The sequence below is a fragment of the Mus caroli genome, chromosome 8 (genome assembly GCF_900094665.2).
Source record: "Mus caroli chromosome 8, CAROLI_EIJ_v1.1, whole genome shotgun sequence".
Lineage (NCBI taxonomy): Eukaryota > Metazoa > Chordata > Mammalia > Rodentia > Muridae > Mus > Mus caroli.
Window position 1 is genome coordinate 54,127,370 of NC_034577.1, and position 23,665 is coordinate 54,151,034.

A 23,665-nucleotide genomic window follows, 5' to 3' on the forward strand; every position below is an offset into this window, starting at 1 on the left:
AATACCTGGAACATTCTAGACAAGTTGTTCTCTTGGGCTATGCTCTAGATGAATGGTGTGTTTTAAGAGTTCTACTCACAGCATTGGTGTGTAATTCCCTACTGGAGAAACAACTCTGTTCTGTTCCAAGCTATAAGAGAGGAAGCCTCATTCATCTAGACTACACTAATCAGAGATCTCTAGTGCACTCTGGAGTTTCATCGGCTACTAAAAAAGGGCATTTGTCAATGGTACAGAGACAGACAAGATTCACTGAACACAAACTGCACTGCCTTAATATTTTAAAGCCACAGCTCTTCTTCCTGTGTCTCCTTGGTCCTGACCAAGCAAGTTCTTCATATGGTGGGATCCATAGGTAGCATAAAGCTTTCTTCTAAAATGTTTTTGTGACTTTTGAGATCCTCTACGCTCACCATGACCTGTCTAATGGGACAGCATGCCAGAAGAAGTTATGAAAAAGGTGGAAGTTATGAAAAAGGCAGGAAGAATGAGGAGGCCCTCACTTCCTTGTGAAAGCATCCAGTGAGCTTGCTCGTGAGAGGGACGGGAAATACTTTCACCAGTTTTTACTGTGTCTCCTTGTAGGAGAGGAAACTCTCATTTTCATGGTCCTAGGACACAGAGTATAGCAATGGAATCTTCCCATTTTCCTCTGCTCTGGCGTCTCTCCATCCATGACCTTCGGACAAGTCCTCCACCCTCAGGCACACAACCCTCCCACAATCCGGGGCATTGGGCCTCCTTCTCCACCCAGCTTCACCCTTCTTCCAAGCTTCTCAGTGATTGGCTCTCAGTTCTCTCCAGAAGCCTCTGGATCCCTGAGGCTGAAACTGTTGCTCATAGGTAGTCACTTCCTTCTGCTCCGGGGCTCTGCCCGTCCTTAAAAGGCTCCAGTCAAATTTTACTCCTTCAGGTCCCAGCTGATCACGGAAAGCACTGGATACAAGCTTGGTAGTCCATCAAAGACACTGGATTTGTTTCCTAGCTTTGTAAAGCACTAGAAACATTTGGGTATGTCATACCATAATGCTTCAAGTTTTGGAATTCATCTTTGCCTGTTAAGAAGTTGGCAGGGAGGAAGTGCTATGGGCTGGTCCCAGTCCTCTACCTTCCTGTTACACAGCTTTTCTTCTCATGCTATATATCTAGTTAGTCTCAGTTACTATGACTAAAATGTATTAACAGAAACCACAGGATCTTGCTCACTGAGGGTAAATGGATTTTGAAAGACTGGAATGGGGTGAGAAAGTCTTGGGATTCTTCCGAAAACAAGATACTTTACCAGTGGGCCCAGTTTCTCCTCTAAACCCACATATATCTATTTAGTAGGGTAAACAAAGATTTCAGAAGGCTGTATAAGAATTAACAGAGTGTACATAATACCAAAGTTAACAGCATCATTTATGTCTAAGGAATAATAATGCAAAATGCTTGACATGAATGGAGGAAGATGAGTCAAGTGCCGTGTTTATTTCTGAGCCTATTTAATCATGGTGCTTAATTATTTAATCTTAGGTTAAGCACAAGAGAATGAAGCAAAAGACAAACTCTGTCCCCATTTTGTGGTTTGCACAGCCTCACACACTGCTTCGTGGTGGGTGCTAATTCACAGTATGCTGTATGTGGCAGAAACATATTTTTGAACAGCAAGGAAGACGGATACATTCTCTTCTTACTGGTCAAGCAGAGACATGACCACTCCTTGTTGTCCTTCACAAGGCTTCTTGGAAGATAGGATGAACAGCTGTGGTGATTCTTGAGGCAACATGAAGGTACCACGCTTTTGGCAAGGCGTGGTAAGTTTGGCAGGGAAGTGTAATTTCCGCAATATTGTTTTCAGCCCAGGAAATGGCTCAGGTGGTTTGGTATGGGCAAAGTGCTGCCAGATTTTCTTGCTTGGGCTTGCTACTCCTGGATGGCTTCACCTGACTGAATTCCTTACTCTGCTTTCCCTAAAGAGGCCTCTGCATTCAATTAGTCCCCCATCCCCCCAGATACCTCATGTGATCCAAAATGCCTAATATGGAAGGCCTTAATGCATGTGATGAGCCTCCGTCCCTATTAAGATAGCAAATGCATTTTCTAAAGCCCAAACCACCACATAGTGGCAGGAGTTTTGTGCGGCACCATTACCTATGGAATAACGGCATTGTGTGAGCAGAATATTGCCAAGCCACTCAAATCTGTTCATGCTAAGGTCTAACAGCTATCTGATGAAGATCAAGGGAAATTGAGTATAAATTTTACACACTTGGGAAAAAAAAAAAGGTCAAGTTTCCATAACCCAAACTAAACAGTGAAGAGAAACCCCTAAGCAGGTTGTTGTATGAGACTGCTTTTATGAAATGGTTTTAGTTTTGCAAAGCAACCTTTTTCCTGTGACCTTGGCTCAGAGATTGCCCTCATTCCCTGATCATGTCATATCTCTTGAATTACAGTATATCCAAATATGGCAAAACCATCATACCCATGCTTTCCAGCTAATCAGGTGGCGTGGTAGTGCTTCTTCCCCAGCCCATGTATGCTATGCTATGCATTCAACCTCACATCTGTCGGACCATCTCTGGCATCGTTTGCTGGAGGGTAAGAGGCACTCGGGGTTGTGAGAAGCTTTCATTTCTAATATAGCTTTACTGATTATGCACAGGCTTATAATTTGAGCAAGAGAAGTCTGGGATTTGTATTAATTACTCCAAGACAAAAAAAAAAAATCAAATCCCACCGAATCATCAACTTCTTAAATGGTTTAACCCGAAACTCCCTGAGAGCATGAGGAACTGGAAGGAGATCAGAGGCAGAACTGGCTGGGAACGCCCTCAAGGTTCCCCTGTCCCTGTGCTCTGCTCTTCTCTCTATTTTAAGAGAAGAAGCAAGGACCCAGAGGCCATCTGGGGAGTCTGGGAATAAACAGCTGGATGTGGATGACTTAGCTAGGATCTACAGTCTATCAGCAGAGAATAAGGCTGGGATGCAACCACTTGCTCAGCTAGTTCAGGAAAATAGATGTAGGCTGCAAGCCATTGCCCTGTGTTTAAATCTTCTGCATTGATAGCCTGAGACATGCAGACCAAGATGCAGATCCCCAGGAGCCCAAGGAAAACACCAGGTGTCTTTTCACCATGCCCAGATGTTTAGATTCTGTGGTTTTATAAGGCTTTAACCTTTAACCGGACGGACTGCTGAGTGCTATCAAGTCATCAGTACCTTCTTACCAGTGAAAGTGAAATTATTTTCCTTCTCGTGGGCTCTGAGGAAGGGATGCTGTAGTGATCCTCATAGCACAGGCAAATGTAGGTCAGACTATGAAGATACATTTTATCCTGCTCCTTGATAATTCCTCACATGACTAACAATATAAAAGTACCATTCTATGGATGCTATTTAATTACTTTGTTTACTTAACACACACTAAAACAATAATGGCTGCACGACACAGGATATGAAACCTTTCACTCTCTGTGTACTTTGAGATGTCTAATTACAGACTGAAGACAGACTCTACAATAAAGTCAAAAGCGAAAGCCACAATTACATTGGGCAAGTATTTGAAAACTCCAAAGTGAATCTCTCTTTCATTTTCAGATGTGGTCTTATAAGTGGACAAAATTAAAATACAGAATTGAATGATACTCATTGAAGAAAATGGAGCTCCAGGATGGGTGTTGAAGTCACGCCCAACTCACCTGGGAGCTACAGACACTAACGAGAACTACAGGACAGATACAGTGGCCAGAGAGTGCCAGCTCAGCAGTCACCATCTCCACTCAACACTAGTGACTGTTCCATGTCTCTCTCAGCTGTCCCAGCTCAGGTGACCAAGAGGACTCCTCAATGACCCAAGTCAATTTCTTCCCTCAGAACCTCTCTCAAGGAAATGGCTCTCGGGATTTAGGCACTTAGCATTTAGCCTTCAAAACGTCCCTGAGCTTGTAGTGGGTGCTCTTGGTTTGACTTTGCCAGATTTGTCAGCTGAGCTAACGCTTCTAGAAACTTCTGCCATTGCTCTTGGTGAGTATTTTCAAGTGGTATCTTGGAGGATCCTTAGAGATCAGGAAAGCAAACTCACCGTAGGCTCTAGAGCTCCAAGTCTTATGGTAGATACAGCTTGGGAGAATCACTATTTTATATCTATATATATCTGTAACAAAGGACACCTCCCTTACTCAGCTTTCCTACTGGGAAATGGCAAATGTCCCAGTGTACTTAAGAGGATGAGAACTTGGCCTTCACGTATAGAGCTGGGTGATGTTCATCTCAGACTTTGCATAATTTTAATGTCTAAGTTTAGGTTTTGAAAAAAAAATCATCTTAAAGGATTACCTTATTTTTAAATTTTGAGTATGTATGTATTTCTATGTGAATGAATGCCATGTAGGTAAAGATGCCCAAGGATATGCGATCCCCCCAGAGCTCAAGTTACAGGCAGTTAGTTGTTAGCCAACCACCCAATGGTGGGTGCTGGGAACTCAACTCGGGTCTTCTGCAGGAGCAGCACTCAAAGGCTGAGCCATCTCTTCAGCTTCTTAAAAACAGTTTAATACAAAACAACAAATAACTTTTTAAAGGGAGCCACCATGACATTCGTGTTGTGCCCTAAGGCAAAGAATAAACCCTGGTAAGGGTCTGGAAACTTCACATGTTGAGTGGTTTCCCAGAGCAGGAAGCACACACTGGTGGATAGTTCTGCAAAGGGAGAAGATGAACTGATACCTCATGGTCTAACTCTCTGTGTTTGCAAACTGACAACGTCTGACGGTTGTATATAAACAGGGACCAAGGAATGCGTGGGCTTGGATCTCTGCCCCGTTATCCCTGGATGCTTTTTCTGCCCTTCAAAGAGACTTTCGAATTTTTATCTCACTCTCTCTTGCAAACAAAAGCTTCTCCTTGCAAAAGCAAAGCCCAATTCTTTATGCCCTGTCCCCGAGTGTCTTGTAGTCACCTTCCTGGACAGATTTATAATTTCTGGGGTGGACAGTATGTTCTCAGGAACATTCTATGTTACATAACAAAATGGTGTGGTGTTAGAGAAGTACTACGCACATGTGGATTCATTTTGTCTCTTACTAGGAACCTAAAATAAACCTTTTGTAAAGTCCACATGCCACCTTCCTTACAAATACATCCATTTTTAGTTATGAAGACAAGTAAAAAAATGGGACCTTACCAAAAAAAGCCACAACTTTTTTTCTCAGTCCAGTTTTCAAGCTATTCATTTGTGGTTTGACTAGCATACGTTTTCCTCCAATACGCCATCGCTGGTCAGGTTTGGCAGACTATTGGCCGGTTTGGTCAATTGAGTGCGGTCAGCATTACTCAGTCTTCTGACACAGAGCTCAGCTTTCTCACCTAATGCTCTCTGGGTGCAAAGTCACGGTTTTCCCAGAGGACTTAGTTCTACCTGGAGTGATAATTCCCAAGTCACTGTCCCCCAGCCAGACCTCAGCTTCAGATGTACAAGAAATAGTCTCTATATGGGATGTTTAGAATTACATTTTGTCTATTTTTAAAAAAAAATTTTTTTCTCCCGATTTCCTCTCCCTGTCCTCAATTTTGTTCAAGGCAGCTCCATTCACACAGTGCTTAGCAAAGCTTTGGATTAACCCTGATGCATGAGACCATTTGTTCTCTAAATACAACTACCCCAAAAGAGTCTGCCCTGGTGCAGCCGGCTGTCTATTGGTCCATTGGTCCATCAGTCTGTGTGGTGTGTGTGTGTTCGTGATGGTCCATCGGTCCATCAGTCTGTGTGTGTGTGTGTGTGTGTGTGTGTGTTCGTGTTCGTGTTTTACAGAGGCCAGAAGCTGGTTAAAGTGTCTTTCTCAGTCTCTTCCTCCCTGGAGCTCACCTATTCAGGCAGGCTAGCTGCAAGTGAGCTCTTCCATGGGTGCTGAGATCCAAACTTCGATCTCTGTACCTGTGTGGCAAGCACTTAACTGACTGAGCCATTTCCCTAGTTCCCATTTTAACTATCCCAGACATTCATCTCCGGCACCAATTCCTTTGTCTCTGCGTTAGTTGAGATAACCTGATATGTATTTCCTGGCGCATTCTAAGACTTCCCCTTGGTTTCCTGGTTTCCCAGCTGACCATGTGTGTTATGCCGCACTGGCTAACACGAAGTGATTCAAGTCTAAGGCATCTTTGCTGACCTTAACAAAGGCATATACAAGAAGGAAGGAGTGAGGTTCCATCTAGACATCCCAGAATACAAAACCACTCAACAAAAAGCAAGAACTCAGTCACTGTAGCAGGCTCGAGTGTGTCTCATGTAGTCTCAGCTTTTTGAGGCAGAAGGATCGTTTGAGTATAGGGAGTTTGAGGCCAGACTGAACAAAGTAAGACCCCGTGTTAAAAAAAAAATCCTCTCAATCCTAAGCCACGGGAGATAGGGCTAAGTTAATGAAATAGCTAGCAGTAGAGCATCCTGGTATCCAAGATGTGATAGCAACAATCAGGACTTAAGACAAAGAACAATGCAACAAAAAAGATAGATCTGGTTTTGTTTTTCAGACAGGATCTCACTGTGTAGCCGTGGTTAGCCTGAAACTCTCTATGTAGACCAGGCTGGCCTCGAACTCTGATATCTGCCTCCTCAGTGCAGGGATTAAAGGCTCATACCACCACACCCTAAAATTCTGGACAAATGTATAGGAAGTTTCTTATAGGCATCATTCACAAACACTAGACACACATTACCTGCAGAGTTCCACTCTAAGCAAGTGGCACAGACAGACAAGATAAGAAGAGCTTCTCTCCTCAGGAGAACTCAAGACAGAATTTTGAGCTCCAATACACCACAGACATTAAGACGAAGAAGACTCTCTGAACTTGAGATGACCCAAGTGTGCATATCACCACTTGCAGGCAGACTTCCTCTTTCTCTCAGGTGACTGCCACACATCTCTCTTCTCATTCTGCTCCTTACACTCCCTCCCCAACCTACTCTCAGTGGATGAGTGACTTCTCCATTTCACAAAGAAAGCAGAAACAGGGAGAACTCCCACAAGCTCCCTCCCCAGCTCCTACCCACTCCTAAACCACTGCCTTACTAAGGCTGACTCCAACCTATTGCTGCACACAGGTCCCCACCTTCTTCAGAATGTTCCTCCCTCCACTGTCCCCATCTCTCCTGACCTTTGGACAAAGGTCAAGCCCTTTGTGAGCTGTTTTGGGTACTTCCTGGTCCCTTGCCGGAGGACTGGGAGTGACTGGTGGACACAGCCCATACTCAAACATTGAGAGGTACAAAACATGAGTTTGCTGTAAGACACAATCCTGTTCAACAAATCTGGACTCTGTTGGCTCAGAACCAGGAGGAGGTCTAGGTCTGTGTTTTCTGAGTCACCGAATACTGACATTCCTCAGCCTCCTCCACAGCGCTGCTACTTTTCCTGCAGCGTGCAAGTCCATCTGAAGTGTAAGGTGGTTATAGTTTGTCAGTCACCCCTGGAATTTAAGCTCCAAAAGGACAGGGAAGTTTGCATAGTTTCCGTTTAGAACACTGACTTATTCCCACAGTGCCTGGGACCTAGAACTTACTCAACAGTATCTGCTGATTTACAAAGGCCCAGTGCTGCCCTTTCTCATTTGTTTGACTCCTAGGGAAATGACTAGCCCTCTCCAAATCGTCCTCTCATCAGTTTTGAGATGTGGGTGCTCAAAGTACAGAGCACATGGGATTACGATGCAGACTAAATAATATAAGAGTAAATATTTTAGCCTATTTTCTGATACATATATGTGTGTGTGTGTATATATATATATATATATATATATATATATATATATATTCAAATTTACTTGTTTGTCCAAATTGGCACTATTTTAGGAATATAGATTGATAAGGAGGGGGAGGAGGAAGAAGAGGAAGAGGATGAAGAAGAGGAAGAAGAAGATGTGAAGAAAAAGCACTTGTGTGCATTCTTTCTTTCTACCAGACCAGATTCCACTTCAAACCTAACCCTGGTTTAAAAACTACTAAACATACAACTAAGCCACATGAATGCCTAGGCTTGTGTCCCTGCCTCGAGCCTCTTGTTTAGTAAGGAAACAGTGCCAGTCTGTCAGAGCTCACATGGCTAACCCATCCCAACAGTCCCATGGATGATAGTCAGTTCGTTTTCCCTTCTTCTCCAACACTGCTGTCCTCTTCTGCTCTGCTCCAACCCTCTGTTGCTACAAAGCTAGCTCCTGCCTGGAACACTTTCCTGCCTTGTGGATCCAGGGTGGAGTCTGTTAGCAGAAGGGGAGGCTGAAAGAAAAATCCATCTCTGTACTTTCCATTTCCTCTGGGGCTTAAATGAAATAACAAAAAGAGGGTCCGTTTTACCATTGTTTTGGGATTAAAACCCCTTAAGTGTTCAAGTTGGAACTGAGTGCATTTTCTCCCATAACAACTGTGTTATATATAGTGGCCTGGTCTTATGGCTCTATTAATAATGCAGACTTACGTCAACAGCATTGCTGGGCTGGCCTGGGAGTCTAACCACTGTATATAACAGCTCAAAGGGAAAGGATACCGCCTCAGCCATTTAAAGGCCTAGCAGATCTTCAGGGGCAGGGATTGGGGGGCAGAGTGTGTGTGTATGTGTGTGTGTGTGTGTGTGATAGAGGCACATGCATGTATTGTGGGTACATATATGAGAGCACACTTGTATGCAGGTCTGTGCTTGTCTCTGTTATGTATGTGAAGCCAACTCAGGGCTCAGGAGTTGTTCTTCAGTTAGTATCCATCCATCTTTTTTTCTAAGACAGGGTCTCTCACTTGAACTTGCCAAGTCTGATGGACTTGTGGTTTCTGCATCCGCAGCTCTGGGGCTGCAAATGTGGGTTCTGAGATTAGACCACAGATCCTCATGTCTCCTGGGTAAGAACTTTACCAAAGGAGCCACTTCCCCAGGCCAGTGATTGTTCTGTTTTTTAACAAAGAACAGGGTTTTGGTTTTTTTTTTTATTTTCTTACTCTGGTTTTTATTCCTTTCACTTGGCTTTACGTGTCTTCTACTGAAAGTCTATTTAACACTTCTTTCTTAAAAAAGAAGATGAGCTGGGTGATGGTGGCACACGCCTTTAATCCCAGCACTTGGGAGGCAGAGGCGTTCAAGGCCAATCTGGTCTACAGAGTGAGTTCCAGGATAGCCAGGGGTACACAGAGAAACCCTGTCTCAAAAAAAAAAAAAGAAGAAGAAGAAGAAGAGGAGGAGGAGGAGGAGGAGAAGGAAGGAAGAGGAAGAAGAGGAGGAGGAGGAAGGAAGAGGAGGAAGAGGAAGGAAGAGGAGGAAGAAGAAGTAAGGGGAGGAGGAGGGAGGAGGAGGAGGAGGAGGAAGGAAGAGGAGGAGGAAGAAGCAGTAGTAGCAGCAAGGTTTCTGTCAACAGAAGCCAGAAAAATAGTCACTGCTCATTTCTTCTGGCTGACATACCTTGTCTGCCAATGGCAGCTTTTCCCTTGTGAGGAAGTCATTTCCACCCAATGAGGCAGCATGCCTTCCAACAGTCTGCTGTGAAAACCACCATTTTCACCTGCCATTGTGGCAATGATGCTCAGGATGTTGGTCTGAAATGCAGAGTGGGGAGTCTCCACCTGACACTGGCTAACCACCTTCTGTTTTCAGTTTGCTTCCTCATAGTCGTGATCCAAAATATACAAACACTGAGCTGCACACCTACCTGGGATGGCTCATGTTACCAATCATGGTTAACCCTAAAGAAGTAACCAACAAGTCAGCTCAGGAAAAAAAATCTGTCCGGAAGAGTCTGTGCAGGAGGCAGACAACTCCTTCAGAGTGCTTCTTCCTCCCTGATACCTCTAGCCTTCATTACTCAGTCTCTCCCCACCCCTTCTCTGCAACAAAGGCCCATTGCTTTCTATCTGCTCAATCTCTTTGGGTAAAACTATTGCTAATTCTTTAGCCTCTGAGACTCTCTCTCTCTCTGTCTCTGTCTGTCTCTGTCTGTCTCTGTCTCTCTGTCTGTCTCTGTCTGTCTCTGTCTGTCTCTGTCTCTGTCTCTCTCTCTCTCTCTCTCTCTCTCTCTCTCTCTCGCCTTGGAATAAATCTTTAGACGTTGCAAAGGAGAGTGGATTTACTGGAGTGCACTTTCAAAAGAGCATTTGACACTCTTAAGTAGCATTATTTTTGTAAGGTGTGACTTGTGTGGCTTCCTCCACCACTGATTTGAAGATGAAGGAGTGCCTGGCAAGATACTAGATAGCAGGAAATTTGTGAGGTGCAGTGAACTTTAGCCACCTGATATTTACATGACCTTGTGAAACAAGTGTTGAAAAAGTCCAATAAATTTTGATACAAAAATCCTGATGTGAATATACACCCCGAAGAGGTGACAGTGTTATACACAGCTTTATGGTTTGCCAGGACACTGGAAGAAATTTGGAGAGAGGGCAAGGATTAATCCTTTAGATAATCAGTAACTGTTTGGTGAAATTCCTAATAGCTTTGTTACTTAAGTGGGATGGACTCTGAAATTTTTCAGAAAATTCTTTCTATTAGTAGCCAAAGGTTTATTGTAATCTGGGGAAGATACGTTATTGAGGCTGGGGAAGGAGACTACAACCATGTAATACAAGCAGTGAACAAAGTTTGTGAAACACCAGGTTTAGGTATAAGAAGGACAATAAACATTTGAAACCCGACCCTAGTGCAGTATAGTCACAGCGCCATTGTCTTAGCTTTAAAGATCAACTGGAAACTGTATGTAGTCCCTAAGGCATTCTGCCGCAACCTCAGTGATCCTCTAAGTAGGACATCTATCCATTGTCTAAGTGTTCTTACGGGGGCGAGTGGGGCACACAGCTATGACATCATGCAAAGCAGTCGAGCTTATGACCCACACCAGCTATCAGAATCTCATGACTTTCAACAATCACAGAAAATAAAGCTACATCAGTCTACCTACCCACCCAGGTTCTTTTCTCATCATCTCAGGCTTTCACAGAGCCAAAGAGAAGAGTAAAATGCCTGTATGTTTTGCCACCAATTGGGTAACCCACTCTACTCTCTGTTAAAGTCAACAATACATATTATATATGTATCTATAGATACACAGTGGATCACCACAAAAAGAGTGAGGGTTAGGAATTAGTTGAAATATCTATTTTCTAGCTCTTGTGTCCTCTTGTGGCTGCTCACTTCACTGCCACTCTACCTTAAATTTTACAGTGACCCAGAAGTTCAGGAGTACATTTTTATTTCATACCTTCTTGTATGTCAACCAACACTAAGCACCTATGGAAAAATATTCTCAGACTTTCACCACTAAAGTCAAGCACTCTAAATCTTGAAAAGAAAAAATAAATAAATAAAAACTTTTGATGGGGGATATAAAGAGGTCTGAAGGAAGACACGCTTGTCTGCTGGTACCCCAGCAGCTGGGCACAACTTATCTCCAGAGATGAGAGTTCAAGAAGAAACTAGCAAGCATCCCCTTGGTCCGCTGGTGGGACCAGCTCCTCATCTGAAAAGGATGTTTCTTCAGGAAAGCATACCTGTTTATTAATCCTGCCTCTGATGCTGGGGTCTGGTCTCTCTGCCTTTCTTCAGCTTATCTTTGGAACTCTACACTTGCAGACCCCAGCGACTGAGGAATATACATTCACCCCGAGTTTCTCCTCAAGACAGTCAGTGTGGGCTTGGCTTATCCAGTCCTGCAACTATTACAAGACCCAGAGGAGCAGAGCAGAAAGCGGAGTTTGTCCAAAGAGACCTAACCCCTTTTAGTCAGTTTCCAGAGACAGAGGAAAAAGTGTCAACCCTGCCGCTCAGTGTGACAGGCTCTCTGGAGTCTGGTCAACTCGTCATTCCAGACAGTCACAGTAGTGTTAAATAGGGCAAAGGGCGGGGAAGCCAACCCCCACCGGCTTTGGCGGGCCTCTCTCTCAGGACCTGGAGCGCCAGGTTTCTACACATCATCCAAGAGGAGAGGAGTCTGGCCCTTCAGAGAATCTGGTGCAGTTAACCTCACAAAGCATAGACAGGCCAGGGGGACTACAGAAGCCGAGCCACTCACTAGGCAGCCTGAAAGTCTCACCTACTAGATGGGGGCGGGAGGGGGGCAAGGGGGAATCCGCACACAGCACAAGTCCTCCAGGTTCTGTACGCAATGTGAATGTGGTCATGGTGTGTGTAGTGCACACGTAGCATGAGAGGAGAGAAAGGAGAGGGAGGAGAGAGAAGGGGGGAGGGAGGGAAAGAGAAGAGGAGAGACACATACAGAAAGAGACACGCAGAGACCACACACACACACACACACACACACACAGAGAGAGAGAGAGAGAGAGAGAGAGAGAGAGAGAGAGAGAGAGAGAGAGAGAAGCCCGGAGGGGAGGGGCTTGGGCTTGGGAGGTGTGGACCCCTCCTCCAAGACCAAACCCGACAGCCAGAGGATGAGGTCATCCCCCTCCCCCACCACCAAGTCTCTAGCAGCCCCTCTAGCTCTGCCTGTTCCAAGTGGTGCCTACTTTAAGAGGGGGGTGGTGTCAGAGAAGCAGAAGAAGCAGGAGAGGGTCCTCCTGAGTATCAAAGCATCTTCTTCAGTCCCGAGCGGAAAAGTCCCATCTGGAGCTCAATTTCCAGGGCTCAGGACTAAGATCCCGCTAGTGGGAAGGAGAGGCTCTGGGGAGGAGCGATCCGCTGCTCGGTATCCTCAGCCGGTCGCGGCTCGCTCCTAAGGGCTGTCCCGCAGCCCTGCACTGTCAGCTCTTTAATTCAAACTTTTTCTAGTAGCCACGGTGCTAGGACTCCCACGCCTACCTTGAGTCTCCCGGCTCTGCCTGGCGCTCGCCGATCTGGGGTCTCAGCAAAGCAAGAGGGTGGGTGTCGAGGGCTCCTCCGGCTGCGCCGGGCAGGTACCCCAGCTTTATAGCGCCAAGCAGCTCAGTGACTCAGTGAGCCTCCCAGGGCTTCGGGCTGCAACCTTTCAAAATAAGAGTCCTGCAGCGTCGCCCGGCTGGGCCAGCTGGAGCAAGGCAGGGAGGCGTGGCTGAGGCCCTGGGGAGCAGCCCCAGGTTAGGGTGTCCGCCCCCTTTTAACCTTGCCACGCCCTTTGCATCTTTCTCCTTGCAAATCCCTTCTTAGCAGAAGCCAAGCTATAAACTGGGTTTCTGTGGCTCTAATTTCCAAGATTGATAAAGGGAAAAATTTAACCTAAGTCAACAGAAATGTTGGCTGCTTGTCATAGGCGATTGCCTCACAGTTTTTAAGTCTGGTTTTTCCTTTACAGAGGAAATAGAGGAGCCCTCAAAATCCCATCTCAGGGCATGCTGGGAGAAAGGGATGAAAACTAAACATGGAAGCACCCAAATGAAATGCCACTGGGGGCCAGAGGCGGGGTTAGGAAGAGGCCAGCCCAGGGGCAGACTGGCAGGCTCAGAAAGTGCAGCCTTTAAATAAAAAGGCACACAGGACAGTTCTTTTCTAAAGAAGAAAAGGCAGTACTGTTGATTCCGTTAAGTAGCTTACTGGGTTCTGCGTGCCAAAGAGTCGCTGAATCCGAGAGCCTTCTGGGTAAAAGTTTCTCAGACTCCCTTTTACAAGGTCTTGGAAACAATGAGGGCCCCACACCCCTTGGGTTTTCTGTCATAAACTATTGGAGGACCTCAGTCACTTGCTTAAAATTTCTATGTGGGATTTTTTTCTCTTGAAGTGTTTTTAAGGAAGAAATAAGACACATTGATTCATTCCATAATTAAGTTTTAAAAATTTTTAAAATTTACTTATTGTGTGTGGGGGTGGGGTGGGGTGGGCAGGACAACTTTTGGAAGTCTGTTCCCTCCTTCCACCACTTGGGTACAGAGGATCCAACACAGGTGCTCAGGCCTGCTGGCAAGTGCCTTGACCCACTGAGCCATCTCGATGGCTCAGAGTTAATTACTTATACCAAAGCTGTGACAGATTATGGGCTGTGCCATAAATCCAAATGACCAAATTTCTCTTTTACCACGTTAGCTAAGAAGAGCCTGGCTCTGTGTATAATCCTCTAATATCTGGCCAGCACTCTGATCACAGCTATTTCTGCCCCGTTTTTCCTGCTAGAATGTGTGTTCTCTTGAGCGTTGGAACCAAATCTCTGACACACAATAAGCTCTCCGTAGATGACTGGATGGATGAAAAATGCATAAGAGTCAGTGCCCAGGGCATCAGGCCCCTGGCTTCTGGAGTCCAACTAAGAGGTCTGGCTGGGACCTTTGGCAGTTTCTCTAAAATAGTCGTATAAAAAGTATCAGTCAGTACCAATTAGACCACTCATTTAAATGCTCTGATAACTTCACCTGCTCCTTCAATATTGTATCTGCAATAGGATGTCTGTATTCATAGCCCATTTCTTAAGAATACTTTATTTCACATGTGTTCAGTGGGCACTGCACAGCGGCCCAGATGAAAGGCTTATATTGTATGCCTTGGAACTGGAGTTCCCACCCGGCCCCATCAGTTCTGGAAACCTGGATCCACCAGCACACTAGAAGGTGTTTATGCACTGAGCCACTGACGGCCCTTTGTTTCACAGTCTTAAGGCAGATGATTCCCTTCACTATGCTCTCCCCCTCCCAATTAGCTTTTTATTGATTTTTTTAATGAAAAAATGCTTGTAAAATATTCAAGCAATAAATCAGAAGTGAATGTCACTCTGTAATTTACCCCCAGAGACAAACATTGCTAACTCCCTGGAGTATACTTCTCCAGACTTTGTGTGTGTGTGTGTGTGTTTATGCACATATTTAAAACATAGATTAGGTCATTGTTTACATACGATTCTGTGGCCTATTTTTTAAAACCTAGCAATACTCAGCTGTCACCGTGTTCAGCATGATACAGGCCTTATTATTTTTCAGCGCAAAGAAGGTGGTAGGTCAACACCCCCACTAGCCTGGGGAAAAATGATTAAAAGAGTGAGAAATTCAGCATTTCACCCTGTTATTTCGCCTTTTGTTTTGAATTGTAGTTTGTCCATTTTCCTGTCAAATGGCCATCACGGCCAGCAGTGGTCACTGCTTGGAGACTGCAGGGTTTTCTCAAGGGTGGGGTGGGGGACTGCACACTGTATTTGTAAGGAAATAGCTTTAAAATTAATTGGCCCATATGGATGCTTTCTTATTTCTGTAAGTATTGGAATCAGCAGATGGGGGTTTAAATTCGGGTCCTCAAGTTCTATGGTTTTTGTAGTATAAAAACAGAAGGAATGAGTACATGGACATCAGTAAGACCACCTCAGTGTTTGCTGGCCTGGTGACAGGGCTGTGGGACAGAACTGACTGCCACAGATTGTACTCAAGTTGTCAGGCTTGGTGACAAGGGCCTTTCCTGCTGAGCCATCTCTCTGGCCCGTTTTCAGTCTTTCGTGCTGAAATCCAACATGATTTAAGGTAGCGGTGCAAATCAGTGAACAGTTTAGTGTTTGCCACAGGAAAGCTGTTGGGAAGAACAGAGGGAGGTGTGGATGCACATCAGCCATCACTTCGGCCATGTCCCAGACTCAGTGGAACCCGCATCAGTAGACACCCAGGTGGAAATTTGCAAAAGGATGCTCAGTTTTCTTCTACCCCACAGAGATTACATGCTCTGCAAGTGTCGCCTGAATTTTTTTTTTTTCACTGTCTCTGGGTTAAGATGTAAGCTTCATGGTTTTAAGCTAAGGAGGGAGACAGGGAACAAATAGTCCACGGACTTCTCTTCCTTCTGTCCTCATTTGAGAAGCACATCTCCCTCTGGACTGTTGGCTCGCTTCATGACCAGCCTGCTTCAGCTCACGAGTCTAGGGCTCAAACGTGCAGATTTGATTCAGGATACGGCCTTCTGCCTGGTTTTCGGTTGTTGACGGAGGATGGGGATATGTAATGGAAATCCTGGCTCAGAGGAGCTGACAACAAATGGTACCTGATTAACTAAACCATCTCTCTCCCCACTCCCTCCATCCCTCTCTTCTCTGAAATTTGATTATTTGTGTGTACGTCTATTTGTGTGTGTGTGTGCACGCGCATCTATTCGTGTGCGTGTGTGTCTGTACGTACGTCTGTGTGCGTCTCTGTGTGTCTGTGTACGCATGTTTATATGCTACTTACAGGTGCCCCCCAAAGCCAGAAGAAGGAATCAGGAATTGGGCTACCTCGACCTGGAGTTCCAGGCAGTTATGAGCTGCTAGATATGGTGCTGAAAACAAACTCTAGCTCTCTGCCAGAGCAATAAATGCTCATGACCTATAAGTCTCCAACCCTTGTCCCACCCCCCTTTTCATACATACACACTGTCATCTATCTCCATACATGTAATAATCTTTTATAGAAGCACAAACTGGTATCAAGCCAAGAAAATGTCTCGTAAGCATCACCCATCAATGCGAGCACAGGTCTGTACTGTCTAACCAAGCTTTTCTAACACAATCCTTAGAGTCGACATCTGTGTTTTCACAACAAATATTTCCTATTTTTAATTATGCACAATAACAAAAAATGTTGAGGTATCTTTAAGCCATTTGCTAAACATTTGCTAAAATTAAAATTACCATAGCTTGGGATTTTCTCAGACATTTGGCTTCTAGGATGTCACACTTACCACGAGGAGGCCTTGGCCCATTCCCCAGCATGGTGGACAAGGCGCAAAGACAGATACTCCGTTACTGATCCATCATCATGATTGGCTTCCATTCACTTCTGGGGCTTTGGTATCAAGAAAAGTCTAAGAAAACTGTGGATCTAATATAGATTTTTAGCTGATATTGGTTCCAACTAATGCTATTTTTAGGAACTATTTCCGAGTGTAGACTGCTTAGGATCTACTTTGGGCCTGCAAAGTGAGATGACTCTGTGGGTAAAAATACTCGCAAGCTCAACAACCTGAGTTCAACCCCAGGACCCCCAGTGGGAGGAAGGAAAGAGCCAACTCATGAGTTTTGTTCGTTGACCTCCCCATGAGGTAATGCTTCGCTCATAAACTTGAGCACACACACCAGCTACTGACACACACCCTCACCAGCTGCTAATGCCACTAACGATAAATTAATATAAAAAACCTTGAAGATCCATTCCTTGAATTCATTAAAAAAATAAGAGCTCAAATAAATCTGTGGCCACTTTGAACTTGGACTCTATAATGAAATACAGGATTTTATAGGAATCACAGTCACTTTTATATTAATATTATTAATTATTGTGAATAAAGTAAAAAACTTAAAAAAAACAAAACAAAACAATGTGAGTCTTCTAGGGAGACTAAACCATGTGAGTAATGATTCCTCATACTGTTGGAAGAAGGGAGTTGACAGGAAATCTCTAAGGACAATTCATACTTCAGTATAAAAACAAATGAAGCTTGTCCATTGGCCCAGACATCTTTCTGGCTCTTTGTATTTACTGATTGATTGATTGATTGATTGTAGTTTTTGCTTTTGCCTAAGTGAGAGAAAGCTAAGAATGGAGGGGGGCTGTTTATGTGAGTGTGACTATCCCAGCAGACATGGAGCACTGGGTCAGAGGGAACTCGGCAAGCGGGAGATCTGCCACCCGGAGTATAAAGGAAGATTTTGCCAAGATATAGAGAAAAGACTGAGTTCTTGACTGCAAAGCAAAGCCTGACCCTCCACAGTGACCCAAGAGAACTAAAGTGACAGTCAGGAGGGGACCACAGAGGGAGAAAGGTAGGGGTGCCCTGTCCTGAGTGGGCCGATTTGAAGATGGACGGTGTAAGGTTAATTCTAGGCTGTTACAGTGGCCTTGAATTCACAGAGCTCCATATTCTCACTTGTAAAGGGCAAGGGTAGGCCAGGAGCTGCTGGCCAGGGCATGTCTAACACGGGGACCTATGAGGATAGGGTGTGTATGCTAGAAGCAGGTTTCTACTTTTAATCTAGCAGCTGGGGGAGGGCTGGTTTGTTGTTTTCAACTGAATTGACTAGTGGCTGATTCCCTCCTTGTTAATTTTGTTAATTATTAATTTTATACATGCATGTAATGTATTTTGATCACATCTATCACCCACCACTACCACCAAACTCTTTCTACATTGCTCCCACCTTATCTACCTCCCAACTTTATACCTTTTTTTTAGCCCACTGAGTTGGATTAGTACTGTCATATGTGTGTGGGACCATCCAATGGACCACAGGCAACCTACTCGAGGCCACATCCCTGAAGAAAACAAACCCTCCCTCTCACAGAGGCCATCAACTGTCAATGGACACCACCACTCCCCACCCCCCACCCCCGCCCCACTGCAGTGCTGACTGGGTTGATTTGTTCAGGTTGTGCAGGCAACCTCAGGGACTCCAGGTCCATTTACAAATAGCCCCATCCATGTCCAGAAAGCAGCTGTCATAGCAGCCTTCCCTGACCTCTAAGCTTTCGGAGGAGGGTGAGAGTTCTAATGATGCTAAGGGTTTCCCACTGACCTGCATCCCCATCCCCTTCAAAACCTTAAAAAACAAAAAAACAAAAAAACAAAAAACAGAGCTGAGGATTTAGTAAGGGATAGAGTAAAAAGAAGTTATCTCAAGTTTCCCTTCCAAGGGCACAATACTAATTGCTTTAGAAGTATTCTTCCATGGTGGACAGCTTGAATTCTAGCGTTCAGATTCCAGGGACTGTATCATTAAAATGAAAAGGCCATATGTATGGAAAATTCATTAGCTGTCCTAGGACACGACTGTCTCTGATAGTAAACCAACAATTTATTATGACACAGTTTGATTGTGGGCCGAGCCAACTAAGTGACCTGAAATAGTTGAGCCTGCTCCTGATTTTGTCCTTTTTGGGCCAGTGATGGGTCTGACTCACAACTGAGAAACCACTTCCAAATTAAATGTGCTATGCTGGCTCTGATGGGATCATCCACAGATCCAAAGGGCATGACTGAAGAGGAACAGTGAGAAAGCAGGAACTGGTCTTTTCATGTGACTCTCCTGGGCCCAGTGCTAAAGCAGGTGACTTGTTAGCTTGATCCTACACAATCAAAACTCTATCTGTGGCTGACAAAAAGACAAATATGAAGAAAGAGTTTCCAATAACACGCTTTCTGTCTTGCTGGTGACAGTACGTGGTGGTTTCTGGCTAGGTGCTACACAACTTCCTTAGTAGTTTCTCTTGCTGCAATTACCTCTGACGATACCGTCACATGGAACCTTACATCACAGAAAAATTCCTTTGGGAACATAGAGAACACCCAGATCATTCCATTGCTTCTCCCAGAAACAGAGAGTAAAACACCTCCACAAAGGAGCTGGTATGGGTGCTGGAGAACCCACTGCCAGACAATGAAGTGGAAGAAAAAATAACAGGGACTCCAACAGGCCTCAGGTAAGACCTGTGTTCGTGGGAAGGAAGGAATCCATTTATTTTCTCTGACTTGGACAAACCTGTCTTCCTTTAAGCCTACTGTGGTTTTAGTGTATACTCTCCCTGTTCCTCCACAATAAAAGAAATTTAAAAAGCATGAAAGCATGTATTGGAAACTTAATTTCTCCCTGAACACAGTTGAGAGCGGAGCGTACTCAGAGGAGCTTAGTCCATGAGTATGGGATGAATGGATTTAATGCTATGATCCTAGGATTGGTTCCTGCCGAATTGCTACATCCCCATCCACACATGCACACACACATGCATGGATTTCTTTGTCTTTCTACTTTCCATCACAGAGTGATCTAACAAGATGGACCACATCAGATGCCAGGCCTGACCTCAGATGACCTAACCTCAATAACTGAGAAAACTACTTTCTTTACTATATAAGTCACCTACTTTGCTGTGTTCTATTAGAGCAACAGCCAATAAACTAAATGACTTGCCTCTTGTCCAACCCTTTTGTAGTCTAGACTTGGTGTTCATTCTCTTCCACAATAAACTAACATTTTGGGTCAGAGTAATATGACTGTATTTTTGGAAATATGTGATTTTTCTGTTTAGGGTGACACATTGCTAGAAACCGTTTGGGGCAGAAGTTTTCATCTTCTAAGAGAGCTACTGAGGCTACTATGTAGACTGTGTTTTTCCAAAATAAAATATACAAACCTAAACTTTGTAAGAGGGTGTCAACTATTTTAATAAGTTTTCTTTTAATATGAAAAATTCAATGGATATATTTTAGAATGGAAATTTTTCTGAATATAGACCCTAATCCCAAAGGAAAAATATTTGGCATATCCACAATTAAAAGAATGGACTTATTTCATATATAGTTTATATGGCTAATAAACAGTCAACTTACTATTATTGTTTTTTGCCCATTATGAACCCATTATGTGAGGTACACCAGGTCAGTATTGTACAAAGAATCACTGGATTTCAAAAATATGAAGTCCAGAGTTATACCTAAGATTCCCACAAATATAAGGAATATTTGCATTGTTCTAAAACAGACAATTATTCTTGCATCCGTTTGTTATATTTGCTTTCAGTAGTCTTGGCAGGGTTAAATAATTCTGAAGAAGCTGAGTCTGCCAACCTGCTTCTATTACAAACTTGTTCAAGTTAAAGTTGAACTCAATCTATCATGCTCAAAGAAACTAGAGGACTATGGATATTCCCAAAGGCCATTACTTTTTTTAGTACGCCATTGATCTTAATGGAATGTGTATGACAAAAAGGAGAAAGAAAGAAATGGAGAGTCGTGAGTTTAGAAGACCATGCTTTAAAACTGGGATTTCTAAACAGATTTGATGAAGTCAGATTTGGAAAGCTACATTTTCAACTCAAGGAAAAAGAAACGCCAGCAACCTTAAAGACTCAGTTGAGTCCTGCCTCTTTAAATATTGGACTCTTTGCAAATTATTTTTTGTTTCAGCAGAAAGCCTCATTAGAGGTCACTTTATTGCCATTCCTGGTTTAGCTGATTGTTGCAATTTGCTCATTAGCTTGGAGGTGGGGACATTATTGTTTCACCCTCATGGTGGGTGGTGCAAGTAGGAGCTTGCTGTAACTCTGCTGCCATTGTTTCCTGTTTATGTGTCTTCTGGATGACACTCAATAAAGTCTGTTACCTAGCAATAAAAAAAGGCCTGGTCAAAATCTCATCCTTTCATGTTGGCTGTGTTTTAGAGAACATAAGACTATTTTCGCCATCCTAGAAGCATTAGTTTTTGGAAAAGGTCATACCAATCATTATTGTGCCTATGCAAGCATTTTTGGTCAATAGGGTGTCCACTGATTTTCCTAGGCCATGTGGTACCACTTGAGACAGGTACTTCTCTGCTCAATGAAGTAGAGAAAGAAGCATTAGGAAAAGGAAAAGGAGAAGTCATATAAGAACAAGGTTCTTTGTTATGTTAGGTGTGAAAATAGATGAAGCCAGTTGTGGTTGCAGGAAGTGCCCATGTCTGTCTGTCATCTTAGACAATGTAAGTTAATACATTTTATATAGTAGACACAGTGCTGAGCATCCACTACCCTTTGTACCACAAGATCAATCATTTCTAAACTCAAAAAGAATAAAGTATAAATGAATATAACAATAATACCCATAGCATAATGCTTCTAACTTGATTACATTTGTTTTCAGATTAATTCAGTTAACACATATAATTCAAAAAGTTCAGCAGTTAAAAAGGGTCTACAAGATCAAAGAACGTAAGGTGCATGGGAGCACAGTGCAGCAGGAATTTCAGGTATCTGATGTCTGTCTGAACTTTGACACTTCCTTTCATTGGGTATAAAGACAAGCCACACCGGTCTATTCTCTATTCATCATTGTATTCTATGCGAATCTAAACCAGTAGGTGTCCTGCAGTTTTAAAGGAAGAAAACACAGCCTATGTTCTCAGGCTCTTTACAATCTAAGCGAGGAGACAAAAATCAGCTGCGGACAACAGGTGCTTTGCAGTTGTTCATTCATTTGGACATTAATTACTCATGACTCCCTGGTGAACAATTTGCACATCTGGGGAGATAAAACTGCCCACTGAAAGTGAATTACTGGGGCGTAGGTGAGGCACAATAGTTAATTCATTTGGATACCCATAAAAGGCTCACCAGAAATCCCTGCAGCACTGAGAAGCTAGAACTTCAAGTCTGAAGAAGGAGTAAGCATCAGGCTGAAGGCCACAACAAGAGGATGTGTGAGTATCATTTAGCCTGCAGTTCCTGATGCTTTCCTGGGGCACCCACTCATTCACCAGTGCCTCTCCGGGAACCTTGCATTGACCCAGCCCATGGACTGCCTCTGAACACAGTTCTACTCTTTAAGCATCCCAAGATTTCTTCTGCAATTTCAACTTGCTTGGGATGAAAGGGAATATTCTGCCACTGGACAAAATAAAGGAAACTCTTGATATGTTAAAAATAATTTCTAAATTTAATTCGCCTACAAACATTTTGTTTGTTTGTTTTTTAGACAGGAGCCAGGAGTAGTGACTAAAGTCATTGTTTTTAAGATTTATTTATTTATTATGTATACAGTGTTTTGCCTGCATGTATGCCTGTACACCAGAAGAGGGGACCAGATCTTATTGTAGATAGTTGTAAGCCACCATATAGGTGCTGGGAATTGAACTCAGGACCTCTAGAAGAGCAGCCAGTGCTCTTAACCTCTGGAGCCATCTCTCCAGCCACAGGAAATGGAGTCTTAAGGACAAGTCTATTATTTTCATGTGTTACCTGTTCAGTGGAAACAAAAGATAGTGTGATCCCTAATATTCTTTTCAGATAGCTAGTCCTAGGATCAGGCTCAAGGCAAACTCATTCTGATCTGGTGGAAGACTCCATAGCAATTCTTCAAGTGGGTGTTGAAGTATTAGACAGAGCTATGGTCTTCAAGAACAATCCATGGAGAGCTGTGGAAAAGTGCTAAAACCTTTGTATATTTACATTCATTTCATCCTTTGAATTCTTCTTTGTGGAGATTTAAAAACATATATATATATATATGTATGTATATATAAGTACATATATATATAAATATATAGTTAGGTATTATATATACATTGTATGCATACATAGTACATATACATTTTAATATATGTGTATGTATACATACATACGTATATATGTACATAAGTAACTCAGTTCACTAGATGGAATGCAGAAGATTTGGGACTTTCACCTGTTCTACTATTTAGTCTGTAGCAAAAAGGTTGAAGTAGGAAGTTTAACTTGTCATGAAGCTATTTGGTTTTTCATTTCAATAATTTGGGTGGAGGGATGTCTAGATGATAGGTTAAGGTAATTGCTTCCAATTGTTCCTTTATTTTGAGGCTCCATTATGTACCCTGGAGCAAGACTGACAGACCCACACAAAGACTGGGAGCATGGCCGTCACCTTCATCCTACATGACACTGCACTCCAGGGTGGCAGGTACAGTGTTATGACCTCTACGTTTGCAGCTTGGCTGCTGTGGACAAGCAGAACATGATTGGCCAAATCCTCTCCCTATGGATGTGGCAGAACTCATATATTGGCTCCCAAAGGACAGAAACATTAGTTATTTAATTCTGACGAAGATCCTTATTTAATTAACAAATAAGTTAGCCAAAGATTCCTTCACTGATACTGTCTATAATATCTCAAAATTTATCTGTCTACCTTGCCAGTTTTTATATGTGCAGGTACTTTTTGGGGCTGTCTTGAAATGACCACTCTCTTCTTTTTTTTTTTTTGGTTTTTCGAGACAGGGTTTCTCTGTATAGCCCTGGCTGTCCTGGAACTCACTTTGTAGACCAGGCTGGCCTCAAACT

At 43.5% G+C, this 23,665-nt stretch overlaps 1 protein-coding gene across 3 annotated transcripts in view; it reads right to left on the bottom strand.

Moving 5' to 3' along the window:
* Positions 1–23,665, bottom strand: part of Palld (palladin, cytoskeletal associated protein) — a 384,747-nt gene that overhangs the window by 65,418 nt on the left and 295,664 nt on the right. The window contains exon 1 of one of the 3 annotated variants that reach the window (XM_021170931.2): positions 12,768–13,025. The exons of the other annotated variants lie outside the window; for them this stretch is intronic. The gene's annotated coding sequence lies outside the window, so the exon portion shown is untranslated. Of the gene's footprint in view, positions 1–12,767; positions 13,026–23,665 lie in introns of those variants that run through there. 3 annotated transcript variants of the gene reach the window in all.